The 14,384-nt window shown below is 38.9% G+C and overlaps 1 protein-coding gene across 8 annotated transcripts in view; it reads right to left on the bottom strand.

Annotated features, from left to right (window-relative positions):
• cep112 (centrosomal protein 112) overlaps positions 1-14,384 on the bottom strand; it is a 295,686-nt gene that overhangs the window by 133,822 nt on the left and 147,480 nt on the right. The gene's annotated exons all lie outside the window — the stretch shown is intronic.

A 14,384-nucleotide genomic window follows, 5' to 3' on the forward strand; every position in this document is an offset into this window, starting at 1 on the left:
CATCGTATCTTTGTGAAGCGAGCTTCTTAATTAATGCTTAACGACAAGGCGAAGTTGTTAATGGTGAGAGCGGTAAGCAGTTGTTGTGTGCAGCTAACATGGCAGGATGTATCTGTGGAGAACTTTTCTACAAGTCCTTCCATGATCAAACATAAGTTAATATTCCTTTCTTTCAAGAAAGTTTGTGGTGTTTACTTTGGAATCGCTGCATTTGCGCATTTTGCGGCTATGTTTAACGTTACGCGCATGCACAGAACCGCATCATTGCAATTCTTGATGGGTTGCAAAATTTGTCAGAACACCGGTCCGTGAAAAAAGACCCAAATAACACCGGTCCGTTGTGCAAAAAAGGTTGGGGACCCCTGAACTAGAATCTCAATATTTAAAAAAATAAGGTCCTAATAGGGCTGGGCGATATGGCCTTAAGTACGTATGACGATAAATCGAGCAGATTTACCTCGATAACGATAAATGACGATAAATTCGCCCAAGCAGACTGTTATATAATTTGAAAATTTGAATCAATGCATGGAATACAAATTAACCGTTTCTCGTTTAATTTATTTAACCAGCTTTCAATTTAACAATTGCACATGCAGTCTAAACATTAAGTATTTAAAAAAATCTTGTAAACAATAAGAATTCTAGTGTGAACATTTATAACAGCTTGTATGACTTGAAAAATGTACAACATTATAAAAATCAATATGGCGACTGTGCAAACATGTCATTCTAACACAAATGACTTGCAGCTTTAACAGTACACTTTAGACAACTTATTGGTAATGGCTGCTGTGACATAATTATTCAACACAAGTGTTTACGTCAAGGTTTCAGTTTATCCCCCCCCCCCCGAAACATTTTTTAATTCATGCACCCCCCCACACAGACACAACCAGATTAAAACTGTATTGCTCTGATGCCAATGAAACATTTAAAGTTTTGTGATGGCAGAATAAAGCCAACACATACAGAAAAATAGCTGTGGCCATTAAACTGTCATATTATATATAGGCTTCACTGTTGGATTACGCTACTTGAGTGCTTTACCATCATGAAAGCTTTAAGAGAAATCACACAGAGATGCCAAATAACGCGACATGATGATTGCTACATGAAGTCCGTGCCCAGTCCACTCATTAATTTACGCCGTTTCGACAAGGTTAGAGCCGCTGTCGACTCTTTCACGTTCATTTGTAGCCGTTTTTAGCTGCTAGCGTTAGCCTGTGGCTTGGCTACCAGAAGAAAGCAGTGAAAGCATCCTCTCCTAATATCGTGAGAACCAGGGAGGACAGCGGGTGAAAGCCCGTCTGGAACCCGCCAAGAGTTTACTTAATGTTGGGTGAAAGTTTGGCGAAGCTAAGTTAGCTAACTTAAGCCCGACTCCATCCCGTTTACTTGTAGCGTTAGCCGCTATCGTTAGCCTACCGGGCTTCTGTTTGATTGGCTTCCTGAAAACCATGTGACTCCATACGTAAGCACACTGTCTGCTTTCTTAAAGGGGAATGAACATAGCCGAACAACACAGCGTCAAAGCGGTATAAAAAGACTATATTTTCTTGTTTTATTAAATTACCGAATTCACCGACATGGTCAAAATTACGTCGGTCATCGTGAAGAATTTCGGTGACGGTAAATTTTCGGTTTACCGCCCTACTCTAGGTCCTAATGAAACCTTTAAAATTTGTAAAAAGAAATGTCAAAATGAATATGTGTAATAAGCGCTCTAATATCTATAACCCTCGCTAAATCCTGTTTTTTTCTCATGGAACCTGCAAATGCATGTCTTGACTTGCATCCATCAATTTTTTTTTCCCCAAAGAAATGTCAAAATTCTGAATTACTCTCAAAATAATGCAATTTTAGCTGTATCAAATGTGATACATTTGGCAATAAAGGGTTAAGTAAAATCACATGGGTGGCAGGTTCAGATTCGACCAAATGGTCATTAAACTCTGCTTGAACAGGGTCAATGTTCTGTTTTCCTTGCAAGGTAGACCTCACGTCCCCTCATTTACGCCTGCTTACCCGCTTTGATCAGGAAGTCTGCCTGATGTAAAGATGCAAGACTATTCGGAGCTGAACGAGGAACTGAAAAACCCGACATCCTGGTGTCCCATTTAAAACTCCACTTCAAACCGATGTGTAATCTGCAGCGTGCCACAAGATGGAAGCGGCCTGACGCCATGTTTTAATGCGATTGTGAAAGTGTGTCGTTTGCCTCCCTCTTTCTGGATGACTTCAAAAAAGTGAGCAACTGACGCGTGTGATGTTTTTTTATTTTATTTTTTTTTTCGGGGAGGGATGGCAGAGCCTTTACTTTGACTCTTTCATCTGCTGGGTGAGTCACTCCCTCACCGCCACCGGGCCCGATACTGCGCCGCGGAACTCCGATTTGTGTGGACTCAAATCAACAGACACTAATGCTCGCATACAAAACAACAACAGAGAACAAATCTTTCTCTTTGAAACAAAGCTGAAATAATATCACAACAGTCAAAGTTGAGACACATCAAAGCACGCCGACGGTTAACCAGGGTTAATCCGCCCACATCCTTAAAACTTGAACTCTTTCTCACCAAAAATCGGATCATTTTCTCTGCCTCGCATCATCTCTTTTGTCTCTTAAGTTGGTTTGTCAGCACAAGGTGAATGCGGGTCCTCTTTGATCATCCTCTGGCCCATGTTCCTCATCTTAATCCATGACCGAGGGTGTAATGTGATTTGGTGTATCTCCAAATGGCAGAGGACCGTCCCGGTAAATCAGCAGTGACAGGGTGGGGGCAAAGTCACACTGACAGTGATTGCAACCTTGTACTCAAAGTCCTGATTGAGGTAGTCAAGAAGTTTTAACTCATTAGCTGCCATTAACGGCGGCCGATGTCATATTCATTTGTACTGGGGAGGCTGCATGGCACCATAATCACTCACTGCCAGAAATTAGAAGCAGCGAGAGTAAGTGCATATGATGTTAGATGGTGCGGCGCATATAGGTCAGCTCCTCACATTTATAGGTCAACATATCTGACAAAATGTGGACTGCTAATCTCCTCTGGCAGTTTTAAGTGTGACGGTGTGTAGAGTAAATCCGAGTTCCCGGACGCTTCTCATCTGCTATCAAGGCTGAGACCTCGTGACCTTTTCTCACACACCATCAGCAGGGAATGAGCAGAGTGGAGAAAAAGCATCATGTGAGAGTTATGTGCGAAGTCAAAGGTAGGATCATATATTCCTTCTATCGTCATTTTTATAGGCATTTATCATAAACGTAAACTGTACTCTTCTCTGAAGTGCTGATACTTATAATATGATGACAGAATGGCCACTAGGTGTTCTTAAATAACCAAACAAGGGGCGTGATAAATCACCACACACCGCAAACACACGGTACATACACTGGGGCAAATAAGTATTTCATGTCAAGTATAGTTCATGTCAATACTTTGTTATGTACCCTCTGTTGGCAATAACGGAGGCCAAACATTTTCTGTAACTCTTCACACGCTTTTCACACACTGTTGCTGGTATTTTGGCCCATTCCTCCATGCAGATCTCCTCTAGAGCACTGATGTTTGGGGACTGTCGTTGGGCAACACGGACTTTCAAATCCCTCCACAGATTTTCTATGGGGTTGAGATCTGGAGACTGGCTAGGCCACTCCAGGACCTTGAAAGGCTTCTTACGAAGCAACTCCTTTGTGGCCCTGGCTGTGTGTTTGGGATCATTGTCATGCTGAAAGACCCAGCCACGTCTCATCTTCAATGCCCTTGCTGATGGAAGGAGATTTTCACTCAAAATCTCTCGATACATGGCCCCATTCATTCTTTCCTTTACACAGATCAGTCGTCCTGGTCCCTTTGCAGAAAAACAGCCCCAAACCATGATGTTTCCACCCCCATGCTTCACAGTGGGTATGGTGTTCTTCGGATGCAATTCAGTATTCTTTCTCCTCTAAACAGGAGAACCTGTGTTTCTACCAAAAAGTTCTATTTTGGTTTCATCTGACCATTGCACATTCTCCCAGTCCTCTTCTGGATCATCCAAATGCTCTCTAGCACACCGCAGACGGGCCTGGACGTGTACTGTCTTCAGCAGGGGACACGTCTGGCAGTGCAGGATTTGAGTCCCTGGCGGCGCATTGTGTTACTGATAGTAGCCTTTGTTACTGTGGTCCCAGCTCTCTGTAGGTCATTCACTAGGTCCCTCCGTGTGGTTTTTGGATTTTTGCTCACCGTTCTTGTCATCACTTTGATGCCACTGGGTGAGATCTTGCATGGAGCCCCAGATCGAGGGAGATTATCAGTGGTCTTGTATGTCTTCCATTTTCTAATAATTGCTCCCACAGTCGATTTCTTTACACCAAGCGTTTTACCTATTGGAGATTCAGTCTTCCTAGCCTGGTGCAGGTCTACAATTTTGTCTCTGGTGTCCTTTGACAGCTCTTTGGTCTTGGCCATAGTGGAGTTTGGAGTGTGACAGACTGAGGTTATGGACAGGTGCCTTTTATACCGATAATGAGTTAAAACAGGTGCCATTTATACAGGTAACAAGTGGAGCCTCATTAGACCTCGTTAGAAGAAGTTAGACCTCTTTGACAGCCAGAAATCTTGCTTGTTTGTAGGTGGCCAAATACTTATTTTCCACTCTAATTTGGAAATACATTTTTTAAAAATCAAACAATGGGATTTTCTTTTTTTTTTTCCACATTCTGTATCTCATGGTTGAGGTTTACCCATGTTGACAATTACAGGCCTTTCTAATCTTTTCAAGTTGGAGAACTTGCACAATTGGTGGTTGAGTAAATACGTATTTGCCCCACTGTAAATAAAACAAACAGGTAATGAAAACTAACAAATTATGAGCAATTTCATCAGTGACAAAAGGCTTTTAAAAAAGGCCATTGCAAGGCATGCTGGGAATACCAGCATTAATTCCATCTTGGTCATTTTGTTACCGCATCGTCCTAACTTGTGTGATGAGTGATGAATTCAAAACAACTGGAAACTATGGTGTTCAAATGATCGTACCCCTCTTTACATTTGGGCAAAAATAGTATGCTACTGTGTCGCTTTTTTCCAGTACATCTAATTCCATACCCTATCACTTGCTTGTACAGTTTTTAATCAAATGATTGAAAATAAACAGCATTGTGGCATACTGATATACTGATATAAAGTTATTTAAAGGGAACCTTGGACTTAAAGACTTTTGGCTCTAATAAGCCACAATTGTTCTCTTTTACTTAAATATGTTATTAGAAACATAAAATATTGCCATTGATTTAAAAATCTAAAATATTTTGTAAATGTTTTGACCTACGGAGGGCGCCATGTTTTATGCACGCAATTGACGCTAGGGGTGATGATGTAGTTTGTCACCCACTAGACAAACACTACCGGTCTTCTACAATTCCATCTACTCGGCGAGATGTCCAACACATGCGCACATCGGTTAAAAGCGGCAGATACTTGTCAGATATTTGTCTTTTTACTGCATCTTTTATTACCTTTTCATCGCCTCAAAATAGTTTTTGCATGTGTTTCCCTCTCATACTTTTAAGCATCGTTTTCTTGTGGTATCTTAAAAGCAGATTGTTAATCTGTTGATCACATTAGTCACATAGCATATTTAAACCACCCTTATTTGATATTACAGTGATCCATCGCTACTTCGCGCTTCAAACTTCACGCCCTTAGTCAATTGCGGATTAAAAAAAAAATATATATATATATATATATATATATATAGATGAGCTGTCCCGAGCTGATCGCAGTCTCACGCTTGCTCCCTCCCTGCTCTTTGTTTGTCAGAGAATGAATTGGAGTTGCTTATAAAAGTAAACGATGATTGACAGATGGTTAAGCTTTGATCTTGCCAGAGACTCGACCTTCAAAGGGCCGCATGCGCCAATCATCGTTTAACATGTTAAACAGTTACTGTGGCAACTCATTGTGTATAAGTGAGCAGCAAGAGCGGATTTGAGTGGACACTCAATGAAGCATTTGATAAAGAAAACATTTTTTTTTTCTTTTTTAAAATGAATTGGGTGTGTACTTTTTTTCTTGTTTAAAAATAATTGTGTGGGACAGTAACATGCTCAAAACTTATCAAAATTATTACATTTTAAGTGCTTAAAAACATTAAAAAAAAAAAAAAAAAAAAAAAGCTGCCTAATGGAAATCTGGATAAAACCAAAGTTGTGTGCACATACTGATGTAATGAACTGTCCTTCGATCGAAGCTCAACCAGCCTAAAGTACCACCTTCGGGCAAAGCATATCTTCGCTAGTGTTAGCAATGACGCTAACACTGTGGTAACAAGCTGCAGCCGTCAAGCTACACTGGCAGAGTGCGGACTCGGACTTGCCAACAAAAAGACAACAAGTAGGTTGACTACTGCTATCACTACATGGGTAGCCAGAGACTGTAGAGTGTAGACCCATTAACATAGTCGAAGACGAGGGCCTTGAAAATCCAATGACAACAAACAACAACAACCAATGACAAACCACTAGACAGGTACAAGGCAGTGCCAGCATGGACTCATGTCCACTACAGTGGTGGTCTGCGCACAATGGTGCCCACAGTAAGCTGTCCCACCTAGCAAAAAAAGTATCTGGTCACACCTGCCACAACCGTTCTTTGCGAGAGACTGTTTTCTTTGATAGGGCACACTGTTCAAAAGAAAAGGTCTGCTCTGTTATCTGAAAATTTCAACAAGCTAGTTTGCCTGAGCAGTTGGTTGAAAAAAAAAAATAAGAGTATGGCTAACTTAAGCAGTGTTTCTAAACACCTTTACACACAGTTTAGTGTAATGTTTTTCAGTTAAGTGTGTGAAAATTGACAATTTATTTTTTTTATATCTCACACAGATTTCAGGCCATTTAGTGTAAAACTGCAAATGCTGCATTTATTTGTGTGAAATGTTCAATTTAACAGACAAGTTGTTTCCACATTTTTTGAAACACTAGCTATTGTTACTGTATTGTGCTTGTCTGCTCTGTAAATTGGCAGTTAATTTGGGTAATATGCCAAACGGTACTTGAGCCACATTGTTAGTCTGAGGCACTTTAATCTGTTAAAACTCTTTGCTGTATAATACAATTTATTTTATTTTTTATTTTATACGATCTAAGTTGTTAAATAAAATTTTAAAATTCTATTTGGTTAAGTATTAATTCATTCACACATCATACTTTTCATCTTAAAACAAATCTTAAGTCAATTATAGTATTTTGCTGGGGGTTTTTTTTTCCAGAAGAGCAACTTTATTCATCCCGAGGGAAATGTGATTCATCATGATTAATCACACAGTTGACATATGATTAACTAGATTAAATTTTTTAATCGTTTGACAGCACTAATATATATACGACGGAAAACACTCAGGTGACTTGAAGTTCCGCTCTGAGATCCCCAATTTGGCCAAGTTTCCAAATTGTCCTATATGCATGTGTGATACATCACTGGAAAGCTTAAAATCTCAATTTTCTGGGGAAAGAAAAATCTTAAACAGGAGGGCATTTAAAAAAGAAAAAATTAAAAGCGAAACCCTAACTGTAGGTGAGAGCATAAGAGAGCATAATTAAAGACACCCTGATTTTAATGAGATATAATCGCATACTTACCTTATCTCAATCCAACACCTCTATGTAGCATGTATCAGTGAGTGTCAAGACACAGCTTTGAATGGCCACAGCCGGATTTTTGAGGGATTTTATGGGTGAAACATGGCAATATAACAAGGGTCGCAATGCAGAAATCGCAGACATCAAGGAGAGTTCGAGATTTTCTTTTTCATATATTTACCCTTTTAAACGTTTTTTTTCCCCCCAAATTTTTTTTGATTGGATCGATTATTTATCATCTAACATATCGGAGAAAATGCGACAGTAACAAAGAAATACAATTAAGCGATAGTAATGAGGTAGATATGCATGACTTATTTACAGACACCATTTTTTTCTTTGTGACGTATGTTTAAAAGTTTAAAATATGCTAGTGAGTAATTTTTTAAAGTCGTTTTTTTTTTTCAAACTAAATATTAGACATCAATTAACGATTCTAAGCTAAAAATGACAGACATTTTGAATAATAAATATTAATCAATTACCTTTTTATGGCTGTGTTGAAACAAAAGCGGTTATGCGACATCTGTAAACGGGGGTCTCCAGGGTAAAACGGACAAATTAAAAATAGTTCGGGGGCTTAATGCACTATGAATCTGCTATGGCAGCATATAGACATATTGTTCTATCAAACACAACAGTTCTTTTGGCTTAAAATAATGCAGTTTATTTTAAAGAGGGGTGCAAGAGTAAAAACTTTTTCAGTGTTGTCTGTGTTTTCCGCCATATATACACACACACACACACACACACACGCACACACACACACACACACACACACACACACACACACACACACACACACACACACACACACACACACACACACACACATATATATATATTAGGGCTGTCAAACGATTAAAACTTTTAATCGAGTTAATTACAGCTTAAAAATTAATTAATCGTAATTAATCGCAATTAATCGCAATCCAAACCATCTATAAAATATGCCATATTTTTCTGTAAATTATATATATATATATATTCTGTAAAATAAATTGTTGGAATGGAAAGATAAGACACAAGATGGACATATACATTCAACATACGGTACATAAGGACTGTAGTGGGCATTTCACTCTACTGTCATTTAAATCTGTCTATGCTGTCCTCACTCCGAAGCGTCTACTTTTTCCAAAGCTAGACAGCTAGTGAACGACGCCTTAATAATCAGACTTCTTCCTTTTTCATCTGATTTATTAATAAAATGGCCTCAAACCACTGTCCTCTTTAGACCGTTGTGAAACAACAACAAAAAAGTACACAGCATTGCATTAGCAACAACGTTAGCTTAGCACGCTATACAGGTTCACTAAACATAAACAAAAAGCTTCTCATACAAAAAATATAACATTTCGCTTACTAACATAATATGTACATTCTTTACAACAACAATACTTACGGACATATCTTGTCCAAGGATCATATAAGCACAACATTATCAGCCCGAGACGTCGTGCAGCCATAATGAAGAAAAGAAGAAAATAATAAACCATGTCGCAAAGCGACCACAAGAGTTCGCTGTTGGACAGCGCAAAAAGCCTTGCTGTAAAACTTACCAAAAGGCAGAATACTTTCTGAGCGGGACATGTGCGTTAATTGCGTCAAATATTTTAACGTGATTAATAAAAAAAATTAATTACCGCGCGTTAACGCGATAATTTTGACAGCCCTAATATATATATATATATATATATATATATATATACACACACAGTGGGGAGAACAAGTATTAGATTGGCAGTGCATCAAATACTTGTTCTCCCCACTGTATATACACACACACACACATATATATATATATATATATATATATACATACATATATACATAAAGTTTTTAAAAATATATATGTATATACTTTGAGGAAAAAGGTAAAAAACAAAACATGTCTTATATGTATCTCTTTCCAATGAAAGATCTGAATAACTACATTGCCCTTCGCGGTTTTTCAGTTATCGCAGTGGATTCTGGTCCCCATTAACCGCGAAAAACGAGGGATCACTATACTACATTCACGTATTTCCTAGTATGTTTAGTATGTTCTGTCTGTATGCATCTAAACAAAACAAGTTAAAAGCGCACGGTACTGCTTTGGGTGTCAAATTCACTTCTTGTATGATGTTTCGCCGGTGTAGCACATTTTGGCAGAACACAGTTTTTTCTTTCCTACTCGCGTCTCGTCTCATCCAGTCTTTCCCGTTAATTTTGCTTTTGCTCCTTGTTTCGTGAAATATCGACAATGCTGTCCTGCTCATTAATGCTCCTCTCGGGTTCAAATTGAAAGGGTTGAACAGATGACATGTTTATGTCATTAGAGTCATATTCTGGAAGCACGGTAGCATAACCCAGTGACGTCACCATCCTGCGACGTCAGCAACAATGGCGACCTACTAGTTAAACTAATTTTACAAATTGTATAAAAATGAAAACCTCAAGAGAGGTTTCAATATCAAATTATTTTAACTCAAAATAACGTTTATCTTTTAAGAACTACAAGTCCCTCTATCCGTGAAGCCCTTTAATGTTAAAATATGACAACAGTTTGGACTCTGGAACAATTTGGAAATATAAGGGATGCTCGAGAATCTTGGCAAGCTTATCACGATGATTGGCTGGAAACCAGTTTATAGTGTTACCCTGCCTCGTGACCAACTTCGACCCCCACAGATCCTTGGTATAGATAATGGATGGCAAGCGTATAGATATTGTAATAGTTGGAGCTGATTCAATGAACCAGTATGTCAAACTGCATTCTACGAGTCAGACTGACTCATTCTAAATACAACCCAATGTTTTGAGTTTTAGCACACTTTGTGACAGGAGACAGTTGTGTAGAGGGGTGTTTGGCAGTTCGAGGTGGACAGAAACAGCCACAGCGTGCTGTGCACCAAAGAAAATAACAAAGTTAGATAAGGAGGTGGTGTGGGTGAGACAGGGGAGCAGGAGCTTGACTGTACCCTGAGATGAGGCGTCTTTATCAGGCACAGAGGTGGCTTCAGAGGCCTATCAGTGGAGCACAGCGATTGGAGGACACACATACATTTCCAAAGATAAAGTTCAATGGCAAAACCTAAGAACCCCCTCCCTACACACCTTCTCCTCACGTTGCCTTTCCTCTATATTCTTACCGCTAAACTAAAAAGCAGGGAACTAGCTTTTTTTCCCCTGTTCTTTATCTTCTCTGATATTCTGTTTCTCATTATTTTACTCCCAAATCCCCCCCACCTCTCTACCTCTATGTCTCCCCCCTCTTTTAAACGTCTTTGATGAGAATCCATTCATGGATTTAATGGATTTCTCGGGCCTTTTTTCCAGGATCTGGGAGATGTGTTTGTAAAAAAAAAAAAAAAAAAAACTACTCTGCCCAGGCTGTGCTTCCAAGAGAACAGTGGACTGCAGAGGACAGCGTTTTTCGTGGGCATCAAAAAGAATGAGACCTTTTAAGCTTACCAAATAGGGCGATGCAGTCAATATAGATCTGAGGTCTGGCTGACTTCAGTCCCATGTGGGAGCAAAAACAGGGTGCAACAAAGTATGAAGTTTTCTCTCGCCGGTACCGAGTCAAACTTGGAGACAGATTAGAAAGTAAGCGGGGCGAACGTGGGTAAAAGTAAGACATTTGGTGATTTTTTTTCTTTTTTTTAAGAAGCCTACACTAACAAAAAAGGAAGGTGAAATCATTCATCTTTTTTCTAAAAAGTAAAATAGCTGATAGTGTTATCAGTCCAAGTTCAACATGCATTACTTTGAATCCACTCCAGATTCCCACACAACTGAAAGATAAAAAATAAAGCACTTTGACGTATCCAAAAACAGAAAACAACAGGGGAATGGGGAATAGTTTCCTCCTTTCAAATGAGAATTACCCTGTAATAAGCTCATTCTCTTCCTCCAGTCCATTTCCTCCCTGGTTCTGTGGGCCACATGAAGCCAAAAAAGGCCAGAATTTGGGAGTTAATGCTGCACATCTGGTGCATGGATGGCGTCTAATGAAAAACGCTGGCTTTGATTGGCCGGGTCGCATAGATTAACGTCTGTTCAACACCACCTTAAACTAGCTTCCTGCTCGGGCAGCGCAAGATTACGGCAATTTCTCGGAAGAACAGAAAAGCAAGAAACAAATTTTCTTCTTGTAAAAGAGTGTCTAGTGTTTTGGTGCTTCTACTGGTATGTGCCAAAAATACATTTCTTCCAATAATCTTTTTTTTTTTTTTTTTTTTTTTTTTTAAATCAACTTTTGTTACCTTAGTTCAATGTTTCCTATTGAGAACACAGGTAGTCCCCGGGTTAAGAACGAGTTCCATTCCTACGCTGGCGACGTAACCCGAATTTCTGCGTAAATCAGAATTAACCCTTTAAATACCCCTAAATCTCAAAATAACTATCCAAAAATTCCAAAAGGACAGTGGTACCTCGACATACAATCGCTTTGACACACGATCTTTTCGACATCCAACGTAAAATTTGACTCGCCATTTGTTTCTCCATCCGACGACATGCTCGAAATGCGACAATTTATGACCACACCGCAGTTTAATTGTTTTCCCGCAAGACGAACGCACTGCGGATTTTCATGTGAGAGAAATCAACATGGGTTCCAAGAATGTTAGTGCAAGTGGTGAAAAAAAGAAAAAAGGTGAGGCTTTCCATTGAAATGAAGATGGAATAGAATAGAATAGAATAGAATAGAATAGAATAGAAACATATGAGTGTTGTGTCCGCATCCGTGAACTGGCGAGACAATACGGCCGTAGAATGTCTACGATCTCAATGGTCTTCCTCCGATCTCCGTTCGCCAGTCTTCATAAGTTGAGGTGACTATTACTAGTATTGTAACATCGCCAAAGAAATCGCCGGCTTCGTCAGATTTTTAATCATTTATTTCATACCTTGTGCAACACACCATGCCTACTAGAGGTGTGCGAAATTTCTGATTTCTTAGATTATTCGCGATTTGGCCATGGAAGATTCGAGAACGATTCACAAACATCCAAATTCCGATTATTGAAATATGTCAAGTAAAGCGGAAGTAAAACACACTCAGCGCGCCACGCGTTCTTTGGGACGCAATGAGGAACGGAGCGAGAGTAGCTAAACATCATGCTTGTCATTACCCGGCCCCTCGGGTAATGCCAATGCTCAACTCACGGCTCTAGCTCAACTCATGTCGCGAGATAAAAAAAAAAAAAAAAACAACAACAACATACCTGACTGCTGCCGACAGCTGCAACAGAGTACGTCCATATAATGTTACGGTAGATATCATATTTATATAGGACTAGATGCATTATAGACATGTACAGAAAGCTAGATGCGGGCGTTAGTAAACGACCGCCATCTTAAAGCAGTATGCTTCCCTGCAAGGCTGTTGTAGCGAACCTTCTAAGCGAATCTAATTAACTTTTTATCTAAAATACTCCTAAATTGGTAAAATATTGACTTGAATCTATCTTTAAAATAGTTTTAAAACTTTCATATGTCGAAAGTAGACAAAAGGGAAATTATGGAATAACGGGAGCAATTTTAACAACTTTAACGGTTGATTCACAACATTAAATTAATTGAATGTAGTTTAAAGCTGCTGATACAGAATGGGGATTTGAGTATATTATTTATTGTTTTTAACTGTTAACTTGATACTAAACAGTTTTTGTAACTAATGTACAAAACATTGAAAGCAGCTACTAGCGGGGGTGGGGTGGGGGATCATCAATAATCAATTTATAACCGAATCGTAGCCTCTGAATTGTAATCGAATCGTTAGGTGCCCAAAGACTTCCACCTCTAATGCCCACTGTCCGCCGCAGCTGACACCATCGACAGACCATGAAAAGTGAAAGTAGAAAAAAATCCTCTCTCCTTCTGTCAAGTCAGTTCAGTCTGCCACGTTCAGGTACACCACGCAAAACACATCTGCCACATTAAAACCCAATTTGTTACATTATTACAGGAATTATTATTATTATCATTACTTTTATTACATTATTATTCCATTTTTATTCATAATTTATTTGTTTTGCTCTGTGTAATCGCTGTTTGCAATAGTACCAACAGTATTTATTAAGAATTTAGCGTAGGTTTTTGGGCTGTGAAACGAATGAATGAAATTATAATGTATTCCTATGGGAAAATCCTGCTCGACATACGACCATTTCGATTTACAAACAAGGTCCTGGAACCAATTAACTTCATTTGTAGAGGTACCACTGTATTTTATTTATTTTTTGCAAACAGAGTGGTATCGGAATGGTATCGGTATCGATATCGATGGCAGCTTTGGGTCTGGCTGGACTGTCACCTTATGACTGAGGAGCAGACTCTCGTTTGACATGTATAAATTTAGGACAATTGCGCTCTGGTTTAGCCCACATAAGGCTGTAAGCTGTTTCAGCTAATATAATGTATGTCTGTATATGTATTTATAATTAAGTCTAGAGCTACAGTGTGTGTGAGCGATTTACTATGAGAATTGTGAACATGCTAGCATTCGTAGCATTTAAGGTACCAGACTTTTGTTAGGCAAATTAGGCTAATTTAATCCACTAAATTTACATATTGATCAGACTAGATGGATGTTTGAACACCAATTGTTTTGTGTAAACTGTTTTATTGTAAAAATGGGTGTTGTTTGGAACATAAATGTACTTGTGTGTTATAGCTTTACAAATTTGCTGTCTGTCAAGTTGAACAACTTCACATTTAGTGAGGACAGAACGCATAATTTTAATGAAGTAAAAATAAGATACTGTTT

This window comes from Corythoichthys intestinalis, chromosome 16, assembly GCF_030265065.1.
Source record: "Corythoichthys intestinalis isolate RoL2023-P3 chromosome 16, ASM3026506v1, whole genome shotgun sequence".
NCBI classification, from domain to species: Eukaryota; Metazoa; Chordata; class Actinopteri; order Syngnathiformes; family Syngnathidae; genus Corythoichthys; species Corythoichthys intestinalis.